This window comes from Manis javanica, chromosome 9 (assembly GCF_040802235.1).
Source record: "Manis javanica isolate MJ-LG chromosome 9, MJ_LKY, whole genome shotgun sequence".
NCBI lineage: Eukaryota > Metazoa > Chordata > Mammalia > Pholidota > Manidae > Manis > Manis javanica.
Genome location: NC_133164.1, coordinates 117004007 through 117031336, shown reverse-complemented (window position 1 = coordinate 117031336; position 27330 = coordinate 117004007). Strand labels below are relative to the sequence as shown.

General features: G+C 39.4%; 1 long non-coding RNA gene across 1 annotated transcript; it reads right to left on the bottom strand.

Annotated features, from left to right (window-relative positions):
* Positions 1 to 1183: 1183 nt before the first annotated feature.
* On the bottom strand, positions 1184 to 7619 carry LOC108390148 (uncharacterized). Its single transcript, XR_001851440.2, has 4 exons — positions 7324 to 7619; positions 3501 to 3625; positions 1826 to 1877; positions 1184 to 1198 (listed from the first exon to the last, which is right to left on the bottom strand). It is a non-coding gene; the product is annotated as an uncharacterized lncRNA (long non-coding RNA).
* Positions 7620 to 27330: the final 19711 nt, after the last annotated feature.

Below are 27330 nucleotides of genomic sequence, written 5' to 3'. Positions count from 1 at the left end.
AGGACAGCTGAGTGCCTCCCTGAGATGGCAGAGCCACCACCTTAAATATTATCCCCGGCTAAAGACCAAAGAAGATTTGGGGGCAGAAAGCCAGGAATGCTTATTATGCAAATTTAAGTCTTTGTCTTTTCCATTGATGAGTTTCTAGATATTTAGACATCCTTCTCTTCCAGGTACAGAGGAGACACCCTCACAGATGGAGATTTGCCTTCTACATTTAAATGACTCTTACCAAAGAGTAACTTCTATTTAGGTGTCAGAGCTTCTCCCTTGTCTGCTGTTTTTTTTTTTTTTTTTAAAAAAAACAGCTTAAAATACTCCTTATGCCAAAAAAGCATATTTTTTGGATGGCATATTCTGCTCCCCTTCACCCTGGATTTATGGTCTGGGATAGCAAATCATGATAAGCATAACCCTTGAAGGATGTATTCATTTAGCAACTGTTTGATGGAACATCTGTATTATCAGGCATGGTTCCAAATGCTGGGGACACTGCAGAGAACAAAACTGACAATAGTTCTTTTCAAGAAGGAATTTATATTCCAGTGGGAATATAGGGAAACAGACAATGAACAAAATAAATACATAAAATACATTGTACATCAGATCATTTAAGGGGAGTAGAATTTATGACCAAAATATGCCTCTTCAGCATAAGAATTACCTTGAGCTGGTAGTTTTTAAGAAACAGCAGATGCAGGAGATACCCTATTGATTCTGATTTTGGGGACAAAAAGAAAATGCATTAACCCAAAGTGTAAATTTTTCTATTTGTACATCTGTGAGTGTTTAGAATTCTATGATTCTGATTTTGGGGACAAAAAGAAAATGCATTAACCCAAAGTGTAAATTTTTCTATTTGTACATCTATGAGTGTTTAGAATTCTATGTATATATGATTCAAAACAGCAAATCCATTGGGCACATATGATGTTCAAAGCACAGTACTTATGACTATAAATAAAGTGGACACAATCTCCTTATTAAAATCACAATCCAGTGAAAATGAAAGACATTGAAAATACAGACACATAAACAGATTTTAAACATTTTAAGTATCTGAATATGTTAAAACAAAATATATTGAAAATCTATAATGATTGTTCTCCCTTATAATTGGGGAAAATACAATGTTGACTTTCCTGTTTTTCTTCTTTTATTGCAAGGTTGGGTTGAATATGGGATCGTTTTTTGCATACTGAAAGGAAAATATTACTGAGTAAAAGAACTGTGTTTACAACCATTTGGACAGTATTTCACTGTGATATTTGGCAACGCTCCTACGGTTAACTGAATAGTCTTTGAGATAATATTCAATCTCAGTAATTTTATAATTCTAGGTGGTCTTTAAAAAATGAAATATTAACATTGTCATGTCATATTTAATGAAATATAAGAAAGGGATGTGAGTATACTTAATTTTTCAAAATAAATTTTTAAAACATGTGAACACAATGTAAGTATTAGAGTTAGTCAAAGTTTCTAATACTAGAAGATTCCAGGAGTATTTATTTAGAAATTTTATAATTATTCTAAAACAGGTGAAGGCAGAAATATGCAACTCCCATGACAAAGTAGAATTTTCCCTTGTCTGATCACTTTCATCATCATATAGCCTTAATCTGATAGACATTTTTGTCCTGAATATTCTAATATGGTTTCCAGAAATTAGAATCATAGAATTTTTAAAGCATGTAATTCATTTAAATCATATAATTTAAAGCAGCTATTGATATATAATATTGCAATATTTTTGCTTATACCTATGCAGTTTTTAAACTTTAAAAGAAATAATACTGCTGATCTTATCCAATCATAGAGGTACCTGTTGTTGTAAGTGAGATGTATGGCCCTCCAGCGTGCTTCCATGTAGATAACTACAAAAGAAAAAACATAAAATCACTTTATAAGCACAGCTCTTCGAATTTGTGCTAATTTTCTATTGCCTAATAAGGCTTCCTTTTTAGCCCTTTTATCTAAAAATGTGTCCCACTGATCATCCTTCATTAATACTCTTTTGCAATGAATTCCTTATATTCCTATTAATAACAGAGACTTACATTCCTCTCTAGGAATACATGTGAGCTTTGAGTTGCTTGACAATGCTTATTCCAATGCTGAAGCTCTATTATAGGCATTTCTGAATCTATCAGAGGTCAATGGGGAAAATATTTAACATTTGATAAAACCATCAACCCTTCTAATTTCACAGAATCAAAACAACACACTTAATAAGGCTATGCAAAGATAAGATCTCCAATTCTGTAAGGTCCAAAGTTATTTGAGCCCCACTTCTCTCTACTCCTGGAAAATGTGGGCATGCATATTCACACCCACTACAAGAAAAATGAAATCTGATCCTTTAGAGTAGAAAACTAGGAAGTTTTTATTCCATTTCCCCAAAAGTTGGTGTTCTCAATTATAGTTTAATCTATTACATTGATGTTTATTATGTTAAATTTAATTGACTTAAATTGAACTGGAAGTGGGACAGTGCCACATATAACACAGGGAGCATCCAAGCCTTTCTGAGCTCTGTTTGTCTGGCCTTGCAGAGAACCATCCTTAGGGTGTGGTTACGTGTGTCTTTCCCTGCCCGACGTAGGAGCCTGTTGAAGGTAAGAATTGCATAGTTTTCATCTTTAAATTCCCTCATTTTCAGCATAGATCCTGATACACAGGGGCTCAAAAAATGTTTGTTGAATGAAGTCCAATGGAAAACAAAACCACAATGTATTTTGGTTGGTCCCAGACTTTATAAATCTGAGTCTATAATTGCTACTATTCAGAAAGTCGAGGTATTTCCCATTATAGGAAATTCTTAAGCATAATTCTAAAGCATCTCATGTTCCATTTACTTTACTGCTCACCTAGAAAAAACAAATCAACCCATGCTACACTTTAAAGACAAATGCTTGAAATTGTAGTTTAAAACTTCTATATTTTAGGAATATTATAAGACAAATGGATGAAAATAAATACTTAATTGGCTTTACCAGAAGCTTGAGACTCCAAAAATATTTTTCAGTAGAGTCAAATGGTCTGTGGAATATTTTTGGTAACTACAGTTGTAATTAGCACTTTGTTACAAGGGAGCAATCTTTGATTTATATACAGTTAAAAAGGGAAGATTGGCTGTAGCTGAATTCACGAAGAAGATACTGTATGAGGTGGTTATCCTAGGTCTGGAGCGGATTTATGTGATATGGTAGTAATTAAATGTAGTGGAAATACCAGGTCAATTAAGGGAAAAGCTGGGGAAACAAAGAATAAAAGTTTAAGCGTAATATTTTTTCCAAAACTTATGCTAGTTTTAACAACTCTCTTCCACATTACAGAAAAATAACTTCGTAAGCCAAAGTTCATATATAGAGATTGAAGAATTATTTCCAAAAGAGACAGAAACAGAATAAGAAATTTAAGACTTTCCATAAAAACATTCTGACAAAGAGATTTAAAGGACAATGTAATAATTTAAAGGACAAAAATAATCATCTTACAAGTGTAACTCTTCCAAGATTGACATTGTTTAGATTCCTTCCTTCAAAGTCTGATGTCACACTTCTGTGTATTTATACCCACACTTATGTAGTTTTTGGTGTGTATAAATATGAATCTGAAGAACCTAGGAGGGAGGAACAGAAAAAGAAAGATGGGAGATCGGGACAGAATGACAGAGCAAGACACTCAGAGATTTTTGGTGTCTCAGCGGCCCAAATGCATGAGTCACTGGGATTGCCCGCGAACTGTGCCGCACCCAACAGGAGCACAGACTCAAGGGGCATTTTCCCTTCTTCACTGTCTGGAATTCTTAAAATGCAGGGTTATGTATCTATCCAAAATATTGCATTCTGATATAAACTTATGAAAGTGGAAGACAAGGCAGGATAATGTGATTAAAAGCTAAAGTAAAATTAGATGCAGAAGTCATAATACCAGTACATTTTCAGTTCTTCAATGATTTTCAAAGAAAGAAAAAAAATAGCGAAATTATCTCATTGTGCATTACTCTGAAATTTGCTGCCAGTCTGCAAAAGTAGTCATTTCTAAGGCTTACCAGACTTTTTCTTAACTACTTTTCCAAGTTTCTGGTGATAGTTAGCAGATAGACATGTAGAAGCTCTGTTTTCTACTAGAAACATAACTACTAAGGCACTTTAAGATTCCAGGCAGAAATTTTTCTCCAATAAATCACTAGGTCATATGCTCCCCAATTAAAGAGAAACAGACATAACCTCAGAATGGCAAGTGACAATAATGACAGGGGAATCTATGGTGTGATCCCCATATTAAATACAGAAGAATAAGTAGTAAATATAATAATGCTGTACATTGTAGGTTCTCCTCTCTGTTTATTTTATGAAAGCTTTAGCACAGTAATGTAAATAAAAATTTCAACTTCAACTTCTCCTAGAAATCCAAACATTTTCAACAAAGGAAGGACAGCTGTCCCACACCCTAATGCCTCATGAGGTTCACTGAAGGTCAGTGCAACCTGAAACCTCCCTGAAGGAAAACAATTTGGGGGATGCTCCCTGGAGATACTGTCCACAATGCATTAATATGTACTGTTTCATCGAACCTGTGGCTGTCTCTTCTGGGGTGGTTCCTTTAGTAATCCACCATTACACTCCACCTGGGCCCCAGCCACTGATTTATCTAAAATTCTTTCTAGTGTCTAAAGATTGGATAATACACACACACACACACACACACACACACACACACACACACACACACACACACAAAGCTAACCTGTAATTTTATTAGTAATACTATAAGTAGCAATAACAAGACATTGGGTGAAATGAGATACCAAAGCTTATATATTGAGGATGAGATGAGATTTGCACATGTGATACAAAACATCCATGGATCCTCTTGATAAAGTTTCCATCATTCTTAGGGATTGAGGTTAAATCAAATGGTGGAGGCTCTAATAATGAGACCACTGACAGGTTTTAAAAAGAAGTCCATTCTAGATGCTTTAACTGGCAGTTCAATCTCTTCTTCCTTGCCTTTTTGCAGAAGATGGCAGACCATTTATAGTGCTCCCAGTGTAGGCAGCTGGGAGAAAAATAGATTCTCTTGACTCACTGTAATGTAAGTCTATGGCCCATAAGGGCATTCCGGGCTGTCCAGGGAACTACTGATTTTTGGGTGTGCACCAAATCTCATTCACTGTTCATGTCACGGGAGCAGTCACACCTTGGTTGGTGGGGAGGATATAAAAACTCTGGAATTTAGGGGATAAAGGTTATATCTAACTATCTTTAACTCCACAAGAGTGTGTCAGGGCCCCCAAGAATTGCAAGGATGGAGGCCTGACCAGGGAGGGCCACGGAAGGCATGTGCTGCGACCAGTCCTCTCAGGCTCACCAAGCCCTGTAATATCTTATTGTGAAACTTTTAGCTATTGTTGGAATTATTTAGCAATTGTGTTTTTTTCCCTTCTTATGAATATAATCAATTGATCAATCAATTAGTCTATTTCTCAGTCTCCAAAGCCCTCCAAGTGACGTTATTTTAGAGTAAAGAAATACCAAGGAACAGATTCACTTTTCTTGGGAATTATTACTCATCAGGAATTATTTATAGAGCAGAGGTGAAGGTTATGTGAACATAGTGTAATACTGGAAATTCACCAAAGGCTACTTTATCCTGAATTTGTTTTAAACCTCAGAGGTATATGACTTAGCCACCTTTATCAAAATATTTTACAGAAGAAAAGAGTGATTTTTAAATTCACCAAGAATGAAAGGACTTTTTGTCCCTGAATGCTTTAGGAAATTTTGGCTGCCCCTTCTTTCTTTACTAGAAAAAAAAAGGAAAAATGATTTTTATGACTTTTCTAGAACTTTAGAGTAGTTCCTTCCATAACTGAGATCATTCCCTAGTGGTCTTTCCATTCAGAAAAACCACAAACATTTTTATGTCTTTTTCCTCATATGAATTTTAATGGAAAACAGTGTCAAAATAAAAAGAAGCTCATACGTAAGCTGTTTTGAAATTGCCATGAGCTCAGTTTCATGGTGTTTTTGACTAAGTTTTCAAAACTGCTCTCTGAATTTGGCCTCAGGGACACTAACATTTAATTAATAACTTTTATAGAGAGGAGTATAAAAATAAATCCCTTCTCCCCTAAGTACCCTGCAACCCACATGCCTCACATTACCTCAGATAACAGCCATATCTGGTTTTTGTGTCAGGAGACAGGACACTTGTGTTCTGGGACAGGAGAAGTGGGTAAAAGGAGTCTGTGCTCCTGTCACACTACACTTCTACGTCTTTCAAGGGCTTTTATCCCACCCCAGTGCTGCCCCTGAGACGAATATAATCTCATGACTTGTTCATGTCCCAGCTGAAACCTACACGGTTTTAAGATTTTTTTCAAACCTCGAACTATTGTAATCAACTTTCCCACTGCAGAGTTCGTTGGCTTAGTGGCTAAAGACATCAATGTTTTTTATTCTAAATGTGTTAAAACTCACAGTCCAAACCATTTATATGTTATACGCTTACTACTGGGTTTCACACATTCTTCTGTGCCTGCACTAAAACATGTTTCATTCGGAAATGCAAAATAAAACATTTTGTGCATTTATCAGCAAGTTAAGCCACCTCCACAGTTAATACTATGGTCAGATCAGATAGAGTCACAACTGATACGGTAGCTGGTTAACACACCTCCCACAGATTACAGCCATGGTAAGAGGGAGCCCCTCTTACACTTGTTTTCCTGAAAATGTGTAGCCCTGATGGTGCTGTAATTTTGAATATTACTTTATGACATCATTCACTTCCTAATATAAATAATAAAACAAATATATTATGCTTTAACAATGTGATATACATCTGGCAAGAATCAGAATTCAAGAATTTCTTTCATTCTGAGGTATTTTGAATGTACCATCTTTTCATGCCACATCAAAACGTAACTGGGATGGTGCTCCACGTGCCAAACTAGACATCTAAGATGTGGACATGCTCCCGGCTAAGTGCCCAGATAAGTATCATCAGAAGGACCTGTGTCAGAGGTCAGAACTGGGAACTCTGGGGCCAAGGTGGCTTTGCAGCCCACATTGAAACCAAGCTGACTACAGAGATAAACATAGGTCAAGCGCATATTCCATCACAGATTCGTAAATTAGAAGCCACTGAGTAAACTGTGAACTGAACAGGATGGCTTACCCACTGAAATTTGACTTTTCACTCAATACTCAGAATGCAACGGGGTGACATCCACCCAGTAAGTCTATGAGGCAGACTGGTGAACGTTTTGCTCTCTGTTAACTTTGTACTAGAAGAGAACAGAAAACTTACCTTGCAGATACTTGTCATAAATATTTCCAATGTCACAGCAGTAAGTTGTAAGATAGCCCATTTTCTAGTTATGGACTAATGCAAGTGTTTTCTTCCCATGAAAGAAGGAAAGATATCATTATCAGAAAATATTGGTATTTCAGAACTGTCAGGAAGTCATAGCCTCATCCAATCTTGCTTCATTTTTCCACACTTAAGTAGGGTTAGGGCCAAAACGTCCACGAGTCACTGCACAACAGAGACAGAAGTGTTAGAACAGAACGTGGAGCCGCAGATACTCACTTTTATGCTGATCCATCTTGCCTCTTAAGTCACTGATGGTCCTAATAGACTGGAAAAGATAACTTCCACTCAATGGATTAAGGCCTTAAGGGGTCTACAGAAAATCTGGACTTAAGAGGCAATAGAAACATTTTGAACTAAATGTCTGTGTTTCTCAAAATCCCTACGGTGAAGCCCTAACTCCCAATGTGATGACATTGGGCGGTGGAGCCTTAGGGAGGTAATTAGGTTTAGACGAAGGCATGAGGGTGGCACCCTCATGATGGGATGCGTGCCCTTCTAAATCAAGGACGCAACACCAGAGCTCTCCTTGTGTGAGGACATAGCCAGAAGACAGCCGCCTGCATGTCAGGAAGAGGGTCCTCACAAAGACCTGACCACACTGGCACTCTGGGCTCCGACTTCCAGCCTCCAGAACTGTGAGAACTGAATATCTGCTGTTCACACCACCCCCGGTCTACAGTCCTTTGCTAGAGCAGCCCAAGGAGACTAAGACCAGCAGTGTTCCCCGAAAAGCATGGGGACCTAAAAAGCAGCATGGGATGGCCTAAAAGCAGCATGAGAAGTCTCCTGCAGGTGTCTACTAAGGAGCATGCCCTCTGCTCCTGCCCTCCATGTCCCCAGAGGCTCCACTCAGACGGGCACTATTTGGCTGTGCATCTGATGACAGGGTTTGGCTGCATGCCCTACACACTGGGCTTGGCATGGCACAGCGTCCGGTGAGTACCGCAAAGCCTGCTGAGCACCAATACATCTCCGTCCTGAGAAGCGGCAAATCATGCCTCATAGCACCACGTCTTTTGGGCTACTTCTGGTAAGAAAATATTTTCAAACCAATTTTCTTACTCAAATACCGAAAGATTTTTTAAAAAACAAGTCAAGATCCTTTTATGTAACTTGGATTTGAAAATACTCTAGTTTTTAAATTACTTATGGTAAACAAATTCTCCTGATACAGAAATGTAAGACTATTCTATGCATTATAGCCTGTAGTTCAGTACCACTGGGATTTGGGGAGAAAAAAGAGTTTTGAATAGATACTAGTTAAATCCTGAGCTTAGCAGAAACAATTTAAAAATTGTCTTTTATTTGGCTTTCTTATTTCAGATCCCGATATATTTCCATATCACAAATGTTTCTGGAGAAAAGTATTTTGCCTGAAACACTGCAGTAGGCAAATTGGGAGAATTGAAATAAGAGATGGAGACAATGGAATTACATAACAGATGTGCAATCGAGTGCAAGGAGGCACATATATGATTTTAATTCAAAGGATGTTTGAATATATGCTATATAATGGGCACAAACTAATTTATGGGAATAAAGGGGGAAGTGAGAATATCTCTGAAGAATGCTTTGTTAGAGGAAATATTAGGAAATGTGCAGATTCTTTCATCTGACAATAAGAAAAAATGGAGGTAAGTTATAGAGAAAAATAGCAAAAGCCTGAAAAAGACCAGGTATGTTTGCAGACAGATGTATAAAAATGTGTGCACGCCAGTTACTGAAACAGAGGTAAGGCTGGAAATTAAACGTGTACTTACATATTTATAAAGTTGTTTTTTTTTCTAGTTGGAGGTGGGACCTTATTCTTAGTTGTTAGTAGGAGAGAAATTTGATCAGAGTGCTGATTGAAAAAAATTTCCAGTGGGAGAAAAAGGATAAGTCGAGTTTTAGGAATAATAGTGATGGGAAATAATTGTATCAATCCTTTTACTCATTTTTAAACAGTTATTTATTGTCAACTCCATTATATTAAACTATACTGAATACTATGGTATAAAGTAAATCAAGGAAGAAAACTGAGTTCTGGGCTAGAGGGGGGCAAACATGGGGTATATGAGAAGGAATGGTGTCAGAGACAAGCACAGGACTCGTCCTGAGCAGGTGGAAGGAGGGAATCGCCGTGAACTGAAACTGAGAAGTCTACAGTGAAAGCAGCTTTGAGGTACAGATATTAGGAACTGGCTTTGGCCATGGTATGTTTTATGTCTTTTAGAAATCCAGGTTGAGATGAGTAAGCAGTTTGTCTCTCTTTCCTCCTGAAAATGCCTTGCTTGCTTTCTTTCACCCTACGGGTGGGACACTTTTCTGGTTACTCCGGAATATGTGCTCTCTGAATGGCAATTTTGAGACCCAAAGTAAAGGCATTTGTTCTGGTTCAGTTTTGCCCCCTTTCCTCGGTTGGCAACATCCATAGACTGGGAACATAGCAGAAGAAAAGTGTTGGACAATTTTGTTTTTGAAGGTGTTTGCTGGCCGAAGGAGGTAAAGAAATAAATAGTGAAATTGTAACAGAAGGAAGACCTTTTTATCAGTGTATGAGCTACACCGATTGTTTTTTGGTTCCTGGACCCAATGCCAGGACATGTGGATGTGGGGGGTTTTCCCATGAGCGACACCAGGCAATCCTTGAACTCCAGCATGGTGTCCAAAGACTCAACACAATTCTGATGCCCTCTTTCTGGAGACAGCACCAGATTCTGCAGGCTAAGGGTTCTGTCCTTCAAGACTGACCTCCAGACGCCAGCAGCAAGCCCCTGGCTGTTCCCTGTGCTTCTGACTAACTGGCTCAGCTTGGAGGTTCTCACAACCTCCCCATTCAGTTTAATTAAATTGTTAGAGTGGCTCACAGAACTCAGGAAAACACTTACATTTACCAGTTTAATAAAGGATACTATGAAGGATAAGTTAACAGCCAGGTGAAGGGGTACAGGGGGCAAGGTCCCAAGCAAAGGACCTTCTCTCCTTGTGAAGCTCAGGAGTTTCTGGGAGGGCCTCACTGCATAGCTGTGACTGACTGAATCACTGGCCAATGGTGAATCAGCCTCCAGCCCCACCCTTGCCTGGGGCCCAGGAGTGTCATTAACAGGGAAAGACACCCATTTCAATTTAAGGCTCTGAAGTGTTTTCAGAACTGAGGTTAAAGACCAAATACACCTGAGAAATACATATTTGGTCATCTGACTCTCCAGTCTCTTTGGAGACCTTTAGTGGATGAATTATAAACATGGTTCTGTGAATAAAATAAGCAATTCAAATTATAGAAAAAGGCACATTATTCTAAATAAAGCTCCTACTAGATGTAATTTGAAAATGTTTCCAGTGATACAGGGATTATGCTATAAACCTTGTAAATGGAATATTAGACATTGTTATTTATAAATTAAAGTTTATGCAATTGCAAAAAATTAGGTTGCAATGGAATATTATGACATTATATAGTACATACTATGGTGATATATTTATAATGATATTCAAAATATATGTGTCTGTGACTGGAACGCAGGGATGGGCTGCAGGAGCAGAAGGGGCCGGGCGTGACTTCTCATCATGGGCACTTCTGAGGGCCCTTCGCCCAGGCCTGATGTGCCCGCTCTTCCCCGACAGACGGAGTTCATTTCCACGTCCTGCTAGAAGCCCAGCTCGGAGGGACACAAATGACTGAAAGAGCTTTAATTATACCCCTCAAAGCCTGAGTGGCTCTATAACCACAACTCAAGAAGAACATATTCTTTCATTCCACAAAGGCTTACTTAAGGCCTCACAGAGGGCAAGTCGGCTTTTGTGCAAATGCCTGCAATAGGCAAATTCTATTATTTTTTTTAAGCACAAGAGTCTTTGGTTCACCACACTTCACTTTGCCCCACTATGTTATTCCCAAGCTAATAAATAATGGAGATTTAGTCACCACTGCTTTTTCCTAAAACTACATAAGAACAGTAAGATTCTCCAGAAAAAGACATGGCCTATAGGCCTTTATGAAGTCATTTCTGGCTGTAAGCACCAGAGGCTTAGCTTTAAGAACTCCCCAGAGAGAAGGGAGACACTTCTACTGTACTATCCAAGCTCCCTGAGAAACTAAATCTCATCACTGAAATATTATCTAGGCCCCATCTGGTAGAGGGAAGGATCAGCTGCGTCCAGCATGTTGGCAAGTATTGTTTCTCAAAGTCATTTTTTTCTGCCCTTATCCTGCATATTGTGTGATTTTTTTTATCTCACCAGCACAAAAAAGGGAAATGTACTTTCAGTTTTGACTGTAAAAGATCAAAAGGCAAAACGGTGACAAAAAACACTTCTGTGATGTATTTTTTATATTTCTGAAGACAAAAAAAAAATAGTGAAGCTGAAATAGTTTACTTACTTTTCAGTCCTAATCTCTGACAGGCAGTCTTTTATAATAAAGCTCAAAAATGGAGGTAAAACAAAGATGGGATGCAGAGAGAGCATCGTAATAGTTTCTAGGATCTTAATCGTCCCTACTGATGTGGGAAGACCTGATTAACCTGCTCTCAACAGGTGCTGGTTGGCAGTGTTTGCTAACAGGCCTTGAAACAATAAAATACATCAAAGTGTAAATGGATTTTTAAGCAACTATTTTTTTAAATGTCAACAAACAAGAAACATTATCGCCAAAATGCAGTTTTAATCAAGGCTTATAAAGTCTATCTATGCCTTCTTGTGGCTTCTCAAACATGGAAGGAAAGAATCTAAGGTGTGGCACAGCTCAAAAATCTCTCTTTCTTTGTGTGCTATCAGGCCCAGCTCAAATGAACTCATCAAATGGGCATATGTCCTTAACCTTTGGTGCTTGGTTTACTTTAGAGGTGAAATATGCAATACCTAAAACACCTGTTTTCGGAAATGAACTGAGTTTCAAGTGAGCAGGGGTCAAAAGAATTCCCCTACCCCCTAAATCAAAACAAAATAAAAATGTACTTTTCTATGATCCAGAGTCAACAGGCCATTAGACCAGCCAGGAACCATCAGGGCAGAAAGCCAGCTAATGCATCAAGCAGCAGACGCCTCAGCATCTGAATTCCTCGGGATCCCTTTGCTGCAGTGCTGCAAAAGCCATGCTGGCGACTGAGAGTTTGGGCTCACTCTCCCTTTCCTTGGGCTTAATGGAGAGGTGCGCATAGGCTGGCAGTGGTAGTCCAGAGCAGGTGCTAACTGCCAGGGAAAAAGCATGTGAGGGCAAAGTCTAACAAGAAAGATGAAAAGATTAATTCACCAGAGAGCTAAATGTCCTTAAATAGTTAGGAATTCACTTAATTACATAATGAACCTCAGATGTTAGCACGGCAATGAAAAGAGAAAGTATATTAACAGCAGTATTATGGTAGACTATATGGCCCTTTCAAGACAGAGAAAAATCCCAATTTGATGTCCTTACTCATAATTAAGTACGGCAACTATAACATTTATTATTATTGCTAGTATTTTTTCTGAGCCAGGCATTGTGCTAAAGACATTTCATGAGTTATTTCATTTGATTATCAGAACAACTCTGAAATTAGGAACTATTATTATCTCCATGTTTTTGGACCTAATTTTACAGAGCTACAAGAATTCCCGATTAAGTAGCAGAATCAAGCTTTCAATTTGTACCAAAGTTAAGCAGGTACTTATCTTTAAGACTTTATTCAAGGCTATGGCAATAGGAGAGAGAGGTAAGAAAGAGTCTAAACAAAATTTCACTAAAACAAAAGGGCTGCAGGGCTTTTAAGTGCTGGGATAAGTAAAGTACCTTAGGCCACTGTGTTTGCTAATTGGCTTTTCCTGAAGGGAAAGAAAACTTTTTTCTATCTTCCTGACAAGTAGTTTTACAGCTTGAAGCTAGGTGCCTTCTGCAGTTAAGCTGCTTCCCCCACCTACTCCCACCCACAGACTAGAGAGAGGGATATTATCTTCTCTGATGATGGCTGTTCAGAAGGATGACTCCCAGGTCCTTGGAAAAGACATTCCTGGGGTATAAAACTGGCAAGAGGCTTTAAAAAGATTTACATCTAAGAGGGGCAGAGAGATTTACAATTAAGTTTTCTGAAGTAACTACTCTCAGGAAAGGGAGGTGGGAGGTCCCTCTAAAGTTTAGAGAGGAACTCTAAGGCTCTCATAGTCAGTGATCTGAGTAAAGTACCTTCCCTCCCCTAAGAACCCCATTTCCTGCCTATACGAGAATCTATGGCAGGAGAAAAGAAAGAGCAGCAAGGAAAAATATTTTTAAACTCTCTATTTCTTTGCTTCATTGAGTTTCATTTTTCTGAATGAGATTTCTTAGATCTGTGGATTGCACGTCACATCTCTTGAGACCTGGGTGGGTGCAGAGGGATTAAGAACGTCAGAGATGCCAAAGATTGGTGGGAAGTTACATGATGGGCAGGCAGATTCACAGGGCCCTAGTCTTACTTGAAGGAAGACAAATCTGTTTATCAGTTTTACAAAGTGGGCTTCTGCTTAAGGCTTAATTTGAGAAATAAAAACAGGGAAGGGGATTTTCTTGGCAAGATAAAGCATGATAAACACTAGATAACATTTCATATGCTTTCTATGTAGAACCAATCATGATTCTCTATACCATCACAGATTTCAGAGCATCCAAAGATTGTAAAGGTCAAAGGACTAATAAGAAAAATTAGCACTTTCTTCTATATCAACACTGTCGTGTATGAGTATATGGCTACTATCGTCACAGACTTCTCGTGGAGGCACCGTCCATTTCCAATCCTATGACTAGTATAAAAGCACTAATTACATAATACCTACCCTACCCCCTATGAAAGGTACAAGTAGGACTGTTTTGACTCATCACCAATTTCCTATCATGGGTCGCCTACATGAGTCACCTACAAAGTCATCTTCTAGAAGACGTTAGATCAGTAGTTAAACCCCATGGTTTAAGGTTAAGACAACACATTGCTGGGGTAGGTGTCTTCTCAGTGGGCTCCTTCCCCTGGTGTCGGTCTTTTAAGTGAGGTACCTCCACGAGGGTAATGACCCTACACGTTAGAGTTCAACACTGTTCTCCTGAGGGCCACCTCACCTCTCCTCTCAGAAAGTGTATGATTTATCTGACGGCGATGTATGGCTCAGCCTCCTCTCCCTGACTGCAGAGATGCTGTGCTCCTGGCTGCCCTCTAGGTGACCTGGGAAGTGTCCTGGAGTGAGTGTGTCATCTGTGGGAAGCCTGCCCTCTGGGTGTCCTGTCGAGCTGAAAGGAGACTGAGCAGAATCCTGCAGTTGGACCCCAAAGCCCTTGCTTCCCACATGGCTCATATTTTTTTCCATGAGAAAGCTGACCTCCATCCTGCAAACATCTCTAGGTGGTTCTGAGCTGCCATTGGCAAGAGGGAGAGATAAGGGTTCCTCCAACTCCCCAGCGGCAGGCTTTTTCCTTCCCCTTGTTCTATGGGATTGTCTCTGTTAGCCCCTCACTTTCCTTTCAGTGGAGTTTGAGGAGGAAGGGAAGCTGACAGCTTGTGTTCAGCCTTCAATGTTTAACCTGCTCCTTTTGTCACTGAGAATTTACTTACTTCTGGAACAAACACATTAATTGAAACTAGAGTTTGATCAAACATTGATGAGTAAGAGCTGGTTCAGCTGTAGCTGTATTCTTGGATTTTTTCAAACTGCACTCTACTAACTGCATGACTCAGCCTGAGGTGCAAAATGGCTTCACAGTCATCAGTTCAGGTGTTCCTGTTAAAGATTCCTATCTCCAGGCAGGAGCCAGGACTAATTCCTGTTAGTCAAGCATTCTAGGTTATTACTGTTTAATAAAATAAATTAGGGGAAATTGTTCACAATACATACATATATCAAATTATCACAATGTGTACTCTAAATACCTTACAGTTTTATTTGTCAATTACACCTCAATAAAGCTGAAAAAACTTAGAAGAAACAAGATATAGTCTGGGAATTAATGATGAATTGCTAAAGGGAAAGAGTACTTGCAGAATTCATAATTCTTGAAAACAAGATCAAAGTTATACCTCTGGAGAATTAGGTCAGCAAACTCATCTTCGTCTCCTTGCTTCCTCGCATCCGGTACGGTGGTTCTCAAGCATCAGCATACATCTGACTTCGGCAGAGGGCGTGTCACCACATGCATTGCTGTCCCAAGTCATGGAGTTTTTTGGATGCTGTCTGAGCATTTGCATTTCTAACAAGCTTCCTGGTGATACTTGTGAGCTGGTCACGGAGAACATGATCAGGAACGTGGCTCTAGCACGACCACCCCAATCCTAGCTTTTTTGGTCTAAGGACCTGAGAATTAGGAACACTGGACTTAGGAGAGGAAGTAATAAGGGAGATGAGGAGAAAGGCATTTCCATTAGCGGCCTCTGAGCCATTTGGTTGGAATGCAGTTTTCCCATTCATACATTCTCCGAACATGTTCCATATATTGTTATAAACCTAGCAACAAGCATTTGGTTTCCCTGTCATTACTTATATGCAAATATATACATATACATTTTTTTTCAGAGTGCATTTACACCCCTAAACTCATCTAATTCTCAAAGAATACTGTGAGGTGAAAAGCAAGTTACAATATTACCATTTAAAAATTTAAAAAAAACCTAAAAAATAAATGAGTCTATGGTTTCGTGGCTAAAAATGTCCAGAGACGGAACAATTTACCCAGGTTCTCTCACTCCTACTTCAGCATTCTTTCTACTACATCACTATGGCTTCTATATAAGATAAATGTCAGAAATTAGGGGCTAGTCATTTGCATAACTCAGCAAGTGTCAGGATATAAAAGCAAAGACCCCTCGTGGAAGGCAGAGAGAGGCAGAACTCATCTTATGCACAAAATTTTAGGGGTGCCAGAAAACACAGTAATGAAGAAAACCGTAATTCAGTGTAATATTTTTAAGACAAAATTAATGTGAAAATCAGTAATGAATAAAATATAAATGTTTAAAATTAAAAAAAAGTCACTTGTTTTACAATTGGCTTTATGGTGCAGTGGAAACCATCATTCCACCTTGTGTTGTGCAATCAGTCTGTGGTCCCGGATCCGTCCCTGCACGATGCAGGGGGACTTCCGGAGTTATTTATTTGGATCTGAACAACAAAGGGAAGGAGGATGGAAGAACTTATTTGTTTCTCAAGTGAAAGAAAGATGTTTGTTACATATACACTTTAATAATGTCAATCCTGGGCTACAAGTAATGGCTCTGAAAGCTGACGTGACTTCTCGATTTGGCTGTGGCGATTTGTCCATTCAAGTTCCCAACTGCTGAAGCTCACTGAAAAACCGGGGTGGCTAAGGTGAAACATTTCAGCCTTCAGGGATGTGAGTTACAAAATTTCTTTAAATGTTAATTTGATTCATATAATTGGTAATGGTTCAATATTTCATGGTCTGTAGATTTAAAATCTTTGTATCTGCAGTGGTGTTTATTCTTAATGGAGCTCACTTGTAGGCATTTTTCTATTTTAACATAAATTATTTTGACAGCGGAGCTTCCACACAGATTTTTAATTTTCTGAACACCTCTCCCCACCACTCCAACTATTCAATTTTGTATATAATCAAGGTAAGTATAATTGGCATTGTTAGTGTCACTTTGAGAAAAAAACTTTCTGGGGTACTTTTTAATAATGATGATTCTCAGCAGCCACCCCTAGATGTTCTAACTCAATAGGCCTGGGATACAGATGAACATTGGCATTTTTTAGTAAGTATGCGGATGACTGCGATATAGGTGTTGGCCCACAGGTCCCCGAGAAGCAGACTCTCAAAGATCTCTTTGCAGTTTGTTGGCAATTGCTCTTGGGATCAGTTCCTGTGGCGAAGGGGCAACGGGGCCCAGAGAGAAGGCCCACAGCGGCCGCGGCCATCCTACGGGGCTTTGGAGCTGTGCTGGCTCTCCAGAGAGAGCGAAATTACGGTCGGAGGCTGGGAATTTCTTCCGGCCAGAAGTCAGCTGGGGCCACGTGGTAAGTGCTGCTAACAGACTGTGGTCAACGGTGATGTGTTTACTTCTAAACTAGATAGTTTGAAGCAGACATGTGGTCCTTTAGCTATTTCTTTTGACCCACAAATAAAAAGACCACATATTTCAAAGTGTAGCTACAATATTGTGGGGTCTCCACAGTCCTGGGTTCCCCTGAGTGCCCTGAACCAACTTTTCAGAGCAATATAACATGAAATAGAAAAAAATCCAAGTGGTTTAAAGCTACTGGGGTTTCAGCACTAGTTTTATACTACAGCATTATCTAGACTAATGTTATTAAAACAATGGCCAAATTTTAGTTATACAGTAAATGGCATTGCTTCGGTATTATCTAGTGATATCTATGATTAGACTGAAACTACATCTTAAGGTTCTTAGCAAGTTCAGAGTTGGTAGATATTTATCTTGGGAAAGCAGATAACAATTCCCAGATGGCAGAGGGATTTTCCACCTATCTTATCTCTGACTGGATACCACTTTTGTTCTGTGTCCCCTCTGCCATTCCTTATGAAGAAGATAAAGCATCCCCTCTATTATACTTCTGTTATATTCAAGACATGGTAAAGAAAAAGTCTTATCACTGTGTTGCCCTTTGTAAGGGTATAAAAGCAATTTTTTAAAAAAAGAATTTTTCCTGGTGCCGAAAGCAAAAGAGACTTTTCAACCCTGCTTTTGCTTAGAGAATTTTAATTGGAAAATTCATAGCTGTAAATTCTTTCTCTGTCCCTGGGAGATGCATACAACCATTTTCCAAAAGCTACATAAACTTTTTTCCTGTTTTATAGCCCAGGAATGTCTTTTCATAAGGGCCTTGGAACCATCTCTCTGAAATGTAAGCATCAAAAAACCCAGCGGCCCATCCTGCCTTTCTCGGTGGGAGTTCAGCCTAGGCACCTGGCTCCAAGTTGTCACAACCTGCTTTCCATACAGAGTGGAGACCTTTTGTTTTTCCTTTGGCTAAAGGCAATTAGGTAACTCAGGGGGCCACCCCTATTACCAGGTGAACCTGGAAGGACCAAGTACAGAAAGGTGCCTTCAATTCTTCATACTTGATGACTGCATGATTTATCTCGAAAACATGTATGTAATGAGTTGTAGCTGTCTGACTATATAAAAGGGTGAAATTTCTTTCTGTCTTTGCAGTCTGTTTATTGGATTTCCTGTCATGTGTATCACAGTCTGGTTTAATGGCTATTCAATAATAAAACTGTTTAATTCACATCTACCTCTGTGAAGAGGATTCCTGGGGTTGACAAAATTTTTTATTTATTGTCCCCAACACCTATAATATAAATTGCTATAGGAAAAAAAATAGCTACTGATCAGTTATTCTAAATGAATTAATCATTGTTTTGTACATCCTCCAAAATTTACCTGGCAAAGCCAGCAACCCCATAAATCAAGTGATCACATTTAATCCCAAGGGGTTTGATGGGGCCCCTAGACTGCCTGGGGATGCTTCTCAGCCTGCTTGGTGGGCTTCAGTTCACGTAGACAACAAGCACTTCTCTGAGTTGATTTTTCTAGTTATGACAGACAATTACTACCAGCTCACATTGTATTTTCCAGATGAAATATTTTGTGCTTATGTTTCAGATACAGACATTTAAGACTGACCACCCAGCTCACATGTGTCGGTACCGTCCTGGAGCAGTGCCAGGGGAAGGAAAATGTCTTAGGATTATCTGTGAGCACGTGCTTCACTTCTTTGTGAACATAAGACGGCCTTCACTTCAGGCTTAAGTTTTCAAAAGCATTTAGAGGCTCAACTGTACGTCTGTTCTGATCATCTTCATGCACCTCACTGGGGAAGGTGTGATCCCGAACCTGAAACAGCACGAGAGGGCTGAACGTACGGCTTCAGACGCCACACGGATGGGCTGACGGTGGCTTACTTATCACGTGTGCTCACAGGCTAAGCAAGGAGGGCCCCACGTGCCATGCTGGGCCATACAGAGCTTGTTTTCTCATGCGCAGAATGACCAGCAGGCGCTGTGGGAGGCAGGCTTTGTAGTAACAAGCGGATGTGGTGAACTTCGGTTCCATCAGGAAGATGAAATTGATGTGTTTAAATAATTCTGTGGGCAGGAAGGGAAGTGAGACCCATTTGCTTGAGGGCCAGGTCGGGTGTAGCTGGCCCAGTTGCTAGGGGAACTAGGTGAGCAGGAGACTTTTCTGTTGGGTGGGGCGGCATGTCTAGTAAGATATGGGGCTCTGTGAGACTCAAAAATGTCAAGGCAGAGCTTAAAATTTTAGATTTTACAATATACAGTCCTAAATACAGAGTTTAGATTTGTCCTTAATAAGGGATTAAGGTATCTGAATATCTGGTGTACCTCAAAGAATATTGTTGAAATTATGGTTATGACACATACTGTTAACCAGGAACTGTTTTGATATTCTGGTGTTCATTTTGTCATATACATTAGTTAGGATAGTAAAATAAATAGATGCATGTACTTAGAGGTATGGATGTGTATGTAGTACCTACAGACATATGTAGAAAAATGAAACACCATTTTTAAACCCCCCAAGAAACAGAGTAAGATGACTTTATTGTCATTTAATTCTATTTTGGGGTCAAAACAAATTGTGATTACTTGATTCTTGGTTCAAGACTTTGAAAAGTTAGCTGGGCCAGTCAAATCTTGATTTCTTTTTCTCTGAGTATTCACAAAATTTCAGTACTACTGCAAAATAATTCAAGTGAAAATATATTGAAGAAGGCTAGTCAGGGAGATTAACATGAGAGAAGCATGTCTCAAATTTAACTGTCTTTAAGCCACACACATACTCAGCATTATATATAAAAGTGGTTTATGTTCAGTAGATCCCTATTTTGGTTTGGATGGCATTTTTAAATGCAATAATTACTGAAAAATCATTATGTTTATGCCAAGAGAAACCTGTGTTCAAATTTAAAATTTATTGTAAAATGTATATAATTTTGAAAAATAAATGTACAGTAATAGTACTTCTATTCAATGCAAATGTAATAATTTTGTTTTGCATTCAAAATGCTTAGGAACTTTTCAGAGTGAGAGATGAGTAAATATCATATGTTGGGTTTCCTGAAACAAAATTCCAATAACATTCCACCCAAAAAAAAGGGTAAATTAAATAAGGCAGCTTTTTGATAGAGATTGTCTTCTCTATACCAGTAATCATGGAAACATTTGTCCTATAATACACAAAATATAAATTGAGTTAACCAAGCTGACACCTATTTAGAAAGCAATATGTCAAATTTATAGCAAAATCTTAAGTTCAGTTAGAGGAAGAATTACATTCTTTTTCCTGATAATTAAAAAAGCATCTGCTTGAACAATTTAAGAAAACAAAAATGGAAGACTGAATATAAAACCATAAAAAAAATGGAAGACTGAATATAAAACCATAAAAGGAAATCATGTTATAAAAAGAAAGTAAAGATCTTGGCTATAGCAGCCAAATTCCAGCAAGATGATGAATTCATTTTGGCAAATCTAGCATCATTTGGTTACATATGTTAGGTTGGAGTCTCCTTGCTTATGCTTTCAAGAGCTAGAAAAAAAATTGGGAATTGAAACAAATTGAATTAGGAAATCTCATGTAATTGGTGTTTAATAAGACTAACAAAATCTTAAATATAAGAAAAGATATTAATATGAGTAACACGATAAAATATTAGCTATTGCAGCATTCAACTTATGAATTAAATATAAATTAGAATAAGGTAAAAAAAATCAAATTCAATAAAGATAATGCAGTGTACACCCCTGATTAAATAGTAGTCCTCCACTATTAGAGAATGTCATTTTACTTCACATACATCCCAGCTTGTGAGAAGCCTGTGGCTGACAAATGGAGAAAGATCAATTCATGTGGTCTAATAAATGCTAACGTTGATAGAGGGGGACAAATGATTCAGGCAGAATTGTCCCAAGTTCCTCTGATATGAAATGAGGATTCAGGGAGTATTTTTTCACTAAGAACCAAGAAAGACAAAGAAAGTTGAATTAGAATAGGAAGGGAAAAACATATTTAATTTTGTCCAGAGTGACCACCTTAAAAGTTACATTTATATAATCAATCTCCTTTAAAAAATTCATAGAAACTAACAGAGAAGCAGAGACTATTCAGAAGTCTTACTCATTATAGCATGAAATACTTCTAACTCAATACCAGTGTCAGCATCTGACCATTTCTAGAAATCAAAATACAGGATTCTAACATACACTTTCAATGGTTTGATTCCACCCAGGATCCTCTGCAATTTGAAATAAAGGGAATTGCTGTTACCAATAGCGACTCACATTTTTAAATGAGAAAACACTGATCACCATAGTTAATTTGTTATGACAACATGCTTTGCAAAGACATGACATTTTAAAATACAGTTGACCATAAGAGCACATATTGCAAATCCAGCTCTTATCCAATGGCATTAGTTAGCTAATTTACTTAGCTTGAAATATAGTTTGTATACACACCCATACACAAGTACACATACATGCAAAAAATCCACAAATGATATATACAATATGAAACCACAAGTACATGTAGAAGTATGTGCCCATATCTATATATATAATTTTCATATAAATTCCAAAGCATAATATGTATATATAGCCCAGAAAGCATAAAGATATGTATATATATCCTAAATAATCTTAAAAAACTAACCCCAACTGGAAAGATGATGTGGGCTCTGACATTCTCCCACTGTTCTCACTTGGCAAATAGACTCAGGCCCCTAGGGATTGTTTCTTAGACAACACCTCGTCGGAGATGCCAACAGCCTAATTGTAACTTATTTTTACCAGGTAATTACCTGGTAGGCTATTTTTTTCCCTCCACGCTGTCATTTGTTGAAAGGACTCAGTATTTAAAGAAGGGAACACCAATTTTAACTGACAGAGAGAAGGCAGGACAAGAGGAAAGGTGAAAAGACGGAAGCAGGCCAGAGCCTCTGGGTGACTTGCCTCCACCTGCCGGAGCCCTTGAGGTGGAGCCTCCACCAGTGCCTGGACGAGGACGGGACTCACCGTGAGGACAAAGAGCCGCAGAGCCCTGGGAAGCGCCCATTCATTCCAGAATTTTGTTCAGTCTCTCCTGACACAGCAGGAGAAGAAAGAAAACAATGACAGGGCGAATAGTTTCCTTTGCTGTTTAAAGAAGAACGTAAGCTATTTAGGAAACAATCTTCCTGAAGGGATACATCCCTACTCCACAATCCACATGTTCCCATTCACTTACTGATCTCCCACACCGCCCCCTCTCTTTATTCACAGTTCTCTCCTTACTGTGACTTGAGAGAACTGATGGTTTAATATGATACAAACCCCAAAACAAAAGCACACCAACTTTTCTAGCTCCATATGAGGAAAAGACCTCTCCGAGTACCTTAACACCTGCCTTCCTCAAGGGTGATCACTTATCTTCGTATTTAAAACAAACACACCAGAAAGCGGGTGCACGGGCTCCACGCCCAGCGCCAGTACGGGTCAGCGTGTGTAGTGTGCGTGGAAGAGGCAGACCTGACTAAGCCGTCGGGGGCAGCGGGTCAGGCCCAGGAACGTCGGACATCACCCTCACTCCCGCCAGCAGCGTGGCGCGGCCACTCTCTCAGGAGGGCTTCTGCCAGCCTGGGGATGCGGCCTTGCGCTTCGTCTGAGCAGCCCCAGCAGCAAAGGGCTGAGGAAAAACTCCTTGGTCCTTGTTTGATGTGACTATTCCTCCAGGGCCAATGATTGGAAGGCCTAGTGGAGAAAGCGTGGAACAAGAAACTTCGGTGTTTGCCTGGTGTATGAAAGCTGGTGCCAACCGGTTTCCTTTGCATTTAGTTGTTAGTTGATACACAGTGACCAGCGCAGTTACAAGGTGACGTGCCCCCTGCTAGATCAATTCACTGTCTCACCAAATTCTGATTGATTATATGTACCAGGACATGTTGTTGGGCATGCTAAGGGATACGTATAAGGCAAATATATAAATTGTATCTCTTCAAGCTCTCAGGATGTAATACATTAACATGAGAAATTATAACACATTTCTGAGTAATCTATACAGGAAATAGATACTAATTATAATACACACTGGATCTGTGTAATATAATGAGTCAGGATTAAAGCCCAAGGGCATTCAAAGGTTTCTGTACTTTCTAGTTTAGAAATACAAATTAAAGTGCATGTTAAATTTAAGTTAGAAGGAAGAGCTTGCATTACAGTTCAAGGGAGAAAAAAAAGAAAAAGACTTATTACAGACAAAGAGAACAGCAGGAAAAAAGCACACAGAGAAATCTCACTTCCTTTTCAAACTAGCTTGCAGTTCAGCATGACTTGTGTCTGTGCTATATACTGGCCAATCATGAGGAAATCATTTAAATAGTTTGTTGGGCTCAGAGCATGGAAGAATGACTAATAAAAACGGGCATGATTCTATAGGCAGTGGGGATATGGTAGGTATTTTTGAACAAGGGTGTGGTGCAGTGAGTTCTGGGCTTCAGGGAATCAGTCCGGCTGCCAGCTCTGGGAAAGGATAGTCAGAGGAGAGGGAGGCGAGAGCTGGAACTGAGCTGGACGCTACCGCAGTTTCCCAGAATTCCTGGAAGGGTGGAGGGAGTGGTTAATAGATGGATGAGAGGAAGCATTTGGATGTGGAAACGATATCTGCCAGGTGAACAGGGGTGAGACTAGAAGAGAAAAGAGTCAAAATGATGACTGACAAATGACTCACCCACTGTCCAAAAGGTTTATTTTTTAGCAGCAACAGATTCTGTCAAAAGAAATGCAGTGTTCCTGAGAGATAAAAGGGGTCCATTATGTCACTGAGAAACTTATTACAAGGGTTTTACTAGATTTTTTTGAAATTAGCTATTGCTTTTGAACAAGGAACCAGGGCTCTACTTGGAATATTTCTGTCTTTTGCCTTCCTGACATTGGAAAAATCGACATCATTTTGCACAAATTTCCTCAACATTGGTTGGAATGGGCAGGGGAAAGAAATCTCGGTTTCCCTTCTTCTTCATGTAGAACTCTTGAACCTCAGACATGTATCAAGGGACTCCTGGACAAAGATCCTCTCCAGTTGTTTTGTTTTTGTTTTTTGCATTTGGGTCAGTGAGTGAGAGGGGGAGGGAAGAATGAAGGCATGCAGACGTCTTGTCCTCTGTCACCCATGACCTCTTTCCTCCCACATGTTGGGGTCCAGCGTGCACCGACCCCATGTGCTCTAAGGCAGCCCTTCAGCCACCCAGGCCCCACCCCTACAGCGCTATCCTAGGAACTGTACACCCCTGGAAGCACCTGATCTTCTGGGCTTTTCCTAAGGACAGCTGTCCACCATTCTTCCAGACTTCCAGGGCCCAGCTTCTGGCATGGTGAGAGTTAGTTACTGGGAAACAAATCAACTCCACTTTCTGATTGAAATAATCAAACAAGCTAGTCTATGAAAATACAAATACTGCTTGAAAACCACAGGAAGGGGATGCAGTGATGAGGTACGATGCATTTCCAGGCTTCAGTTCCTAGGCTTGAGATTCCAAAGCCTGGGAACCCTGTTCTACTCCCTACTGACTGTGTGAAGTATGGCCAGTTACTTAAACTGAATTGTTCTGTTTCTTTATTCTCAACCTAGGTCAGATTGTAGTACTGATTCTCCTTTTATTTGGGAGGAGGCTTAAACTGGATAAGACACATTTTTTTTCTTGAAGAGATGGGCTGGCACATCTGAACAATTCCTGGCCATCAGCTTTTATTTTTCTCATGGTGGGTTGCCTTGAGATTCGTCTTTCTATTTCTCCATTCTCCTCCTTCTCTTCCTCAGCTCATGATTGGCTCATACAAGTCCTCCCTGTACCTAATGGTGGTGACATAGTCAGAACTGTCCCAGTCTTGCAGTGAAAGTTTCCACCACAGAACAGAGCCAAGCTAATTGGCCCCAAAGGGATTTTTTTCCACAGCTAAATTATCTGGCCAAGTATTGTGCTATTTACTTTTCCTAAGAAAATAATTCATTGTACATGCTCATTTGAAATCACCAAGATATAAGCATACATTTTATGCAACTTAATATTGTAAAATCATAGTCAAGTTCATGAACTAACAAGTTAATGATGTAGGGGAACATACATTCATTTCCAATGGTTGAGTAAAAAAATAACCACAAACTTAGAGTTCTTGAAACAGTACAAATATTCCCTTACAGGTCTGGAGGTCAGAAGCTCAGTCCTATGGGGCAAAAATCCAGGTGTCAGCAGGGCTACTTCCTTCGATAGGCCCTAGAGGAGAAATCTGTTCCGCGTCGCTTTCAGCTTTCAGAGGCCGCCTGCATGTTCCTTGGCCCATGGCCCCTTCTCTCCACTTCCACCTTTGGCTTCTGTTGTCATATCACATCTTTGACTACTGAATTTTTTGCTCTTAGAAGATTTGTGATTATATAGGATGCACGTGATGAACAGATTCATCCCATGAGCTCAAGATCTTTAACTTAATCATTTTTCAAAGCCCTCTCCACTATGTAAGGTAGCACATCACAGGTTCCAGGGATTAGGACACGAGCCTCTGTGGGGACCTTCATTCAGCCTATCTCAGAGACCAGAAGGAGAGAAACTTTCAAGCAAAAGGCATTTACTGATACAGATAAAAACATATAGCTCCACAAAAAGCTAGAAAAATTTGTTTCCAGTCTCTAGAATACAGAAAAACGTTCATACCTTGGTTGCCATTAAGTTGAAAAATTTATTGTATTTAAATCCCATTTAAATGCTTATTGGTTGTGTTACTTATAGGAAGTCACTGCTATATATATCAGATTCCAAAGCTTGAGTTCTTAATTTTACTTCCAATCACCTCTCTGATATAACTTAGTTTTTCTTAAGGCAAGCCATCATACGGCACACAGGTATATGACTCTAATCTGAATGTATGCAAAGGCCCAACCCGAATAAAAGTATATTTAACCAGCAAATGGATGGCACACATTCTGTGAGGAAGCACATGGGAAGCCTGATTCAGCCCTGCTCCGCTCCTCCACCCGAGCCCTCCCACGGTGAACGGCAGCCATCACGCTGGAACCAGGCATACTCCACATCTCCACATCCACCGCTTCCTCTCTTCTGATTCCCACTCCACCACCAAGTACTGTAAAATTTACTTCGTGGTTATTCCCAGAATGCATGTGTGTACATTTATGCAAATTACCTTCTAGGCAAATTGCCGTATTTTCCACCAGAAAGTGGAAAACACTCCAACATCTATGGTAGTTCAGTCAGGCGGAGCTTCTGCAAGTCCAGGTCTTACCCATCCCCCCGCCCCTAGTCACTTCCTCTGCTTGTAAATACACACATACTAAACATGTTCTACAAGAAACTCAGGGGTGTGGCCCTGCACTGCATTAGCAGCATCCTGATGTGCAAAACAGTCCTTATTCTCTGGGTTCCAACCTCACAAGGTATTTTCAAACCCTTAACTTTCTGGTACCACTTTGCCTTCCTGGAATGACTTCCCCCTCTTTCTCTAGTTAATTCCTTTTTTCCTTGAGAATTTAGCTCCATTATCACCCTTCAGGGATATAGTCCTTGGAGGTTACACAGTCTCAAAGTACTGCTCATCTCCTATTCATTGCATTATTGATGACTGCCCTTAAATAATCGTTCTGTAATTAATGATATAATTAACTACAAAAATATCTGGCTCTGAGCTCTATAACTGCACAAAATATTGCTATTACATTTTAGAATTTTGTCTCCAGTGCCTCAGATGTATTTGATGATTAGTAAATACTTTTTGAAAGAATAAATAGCTCAATGGATAATTACAACTTTTCTAAGTAGATAGACAAGTAAAAGGACATTTCTAGTCAGAGTAAGAACTGTCATTTGAAGCGTAAATATGAACAATCAAATAAATCTAGTTAGAAAAATTAAAGAACTGTTGTTCACAGGGAAGTATGGGGGAAGAAGAAAGGTTGGAGCATAGGTGGCTGGGGGCAA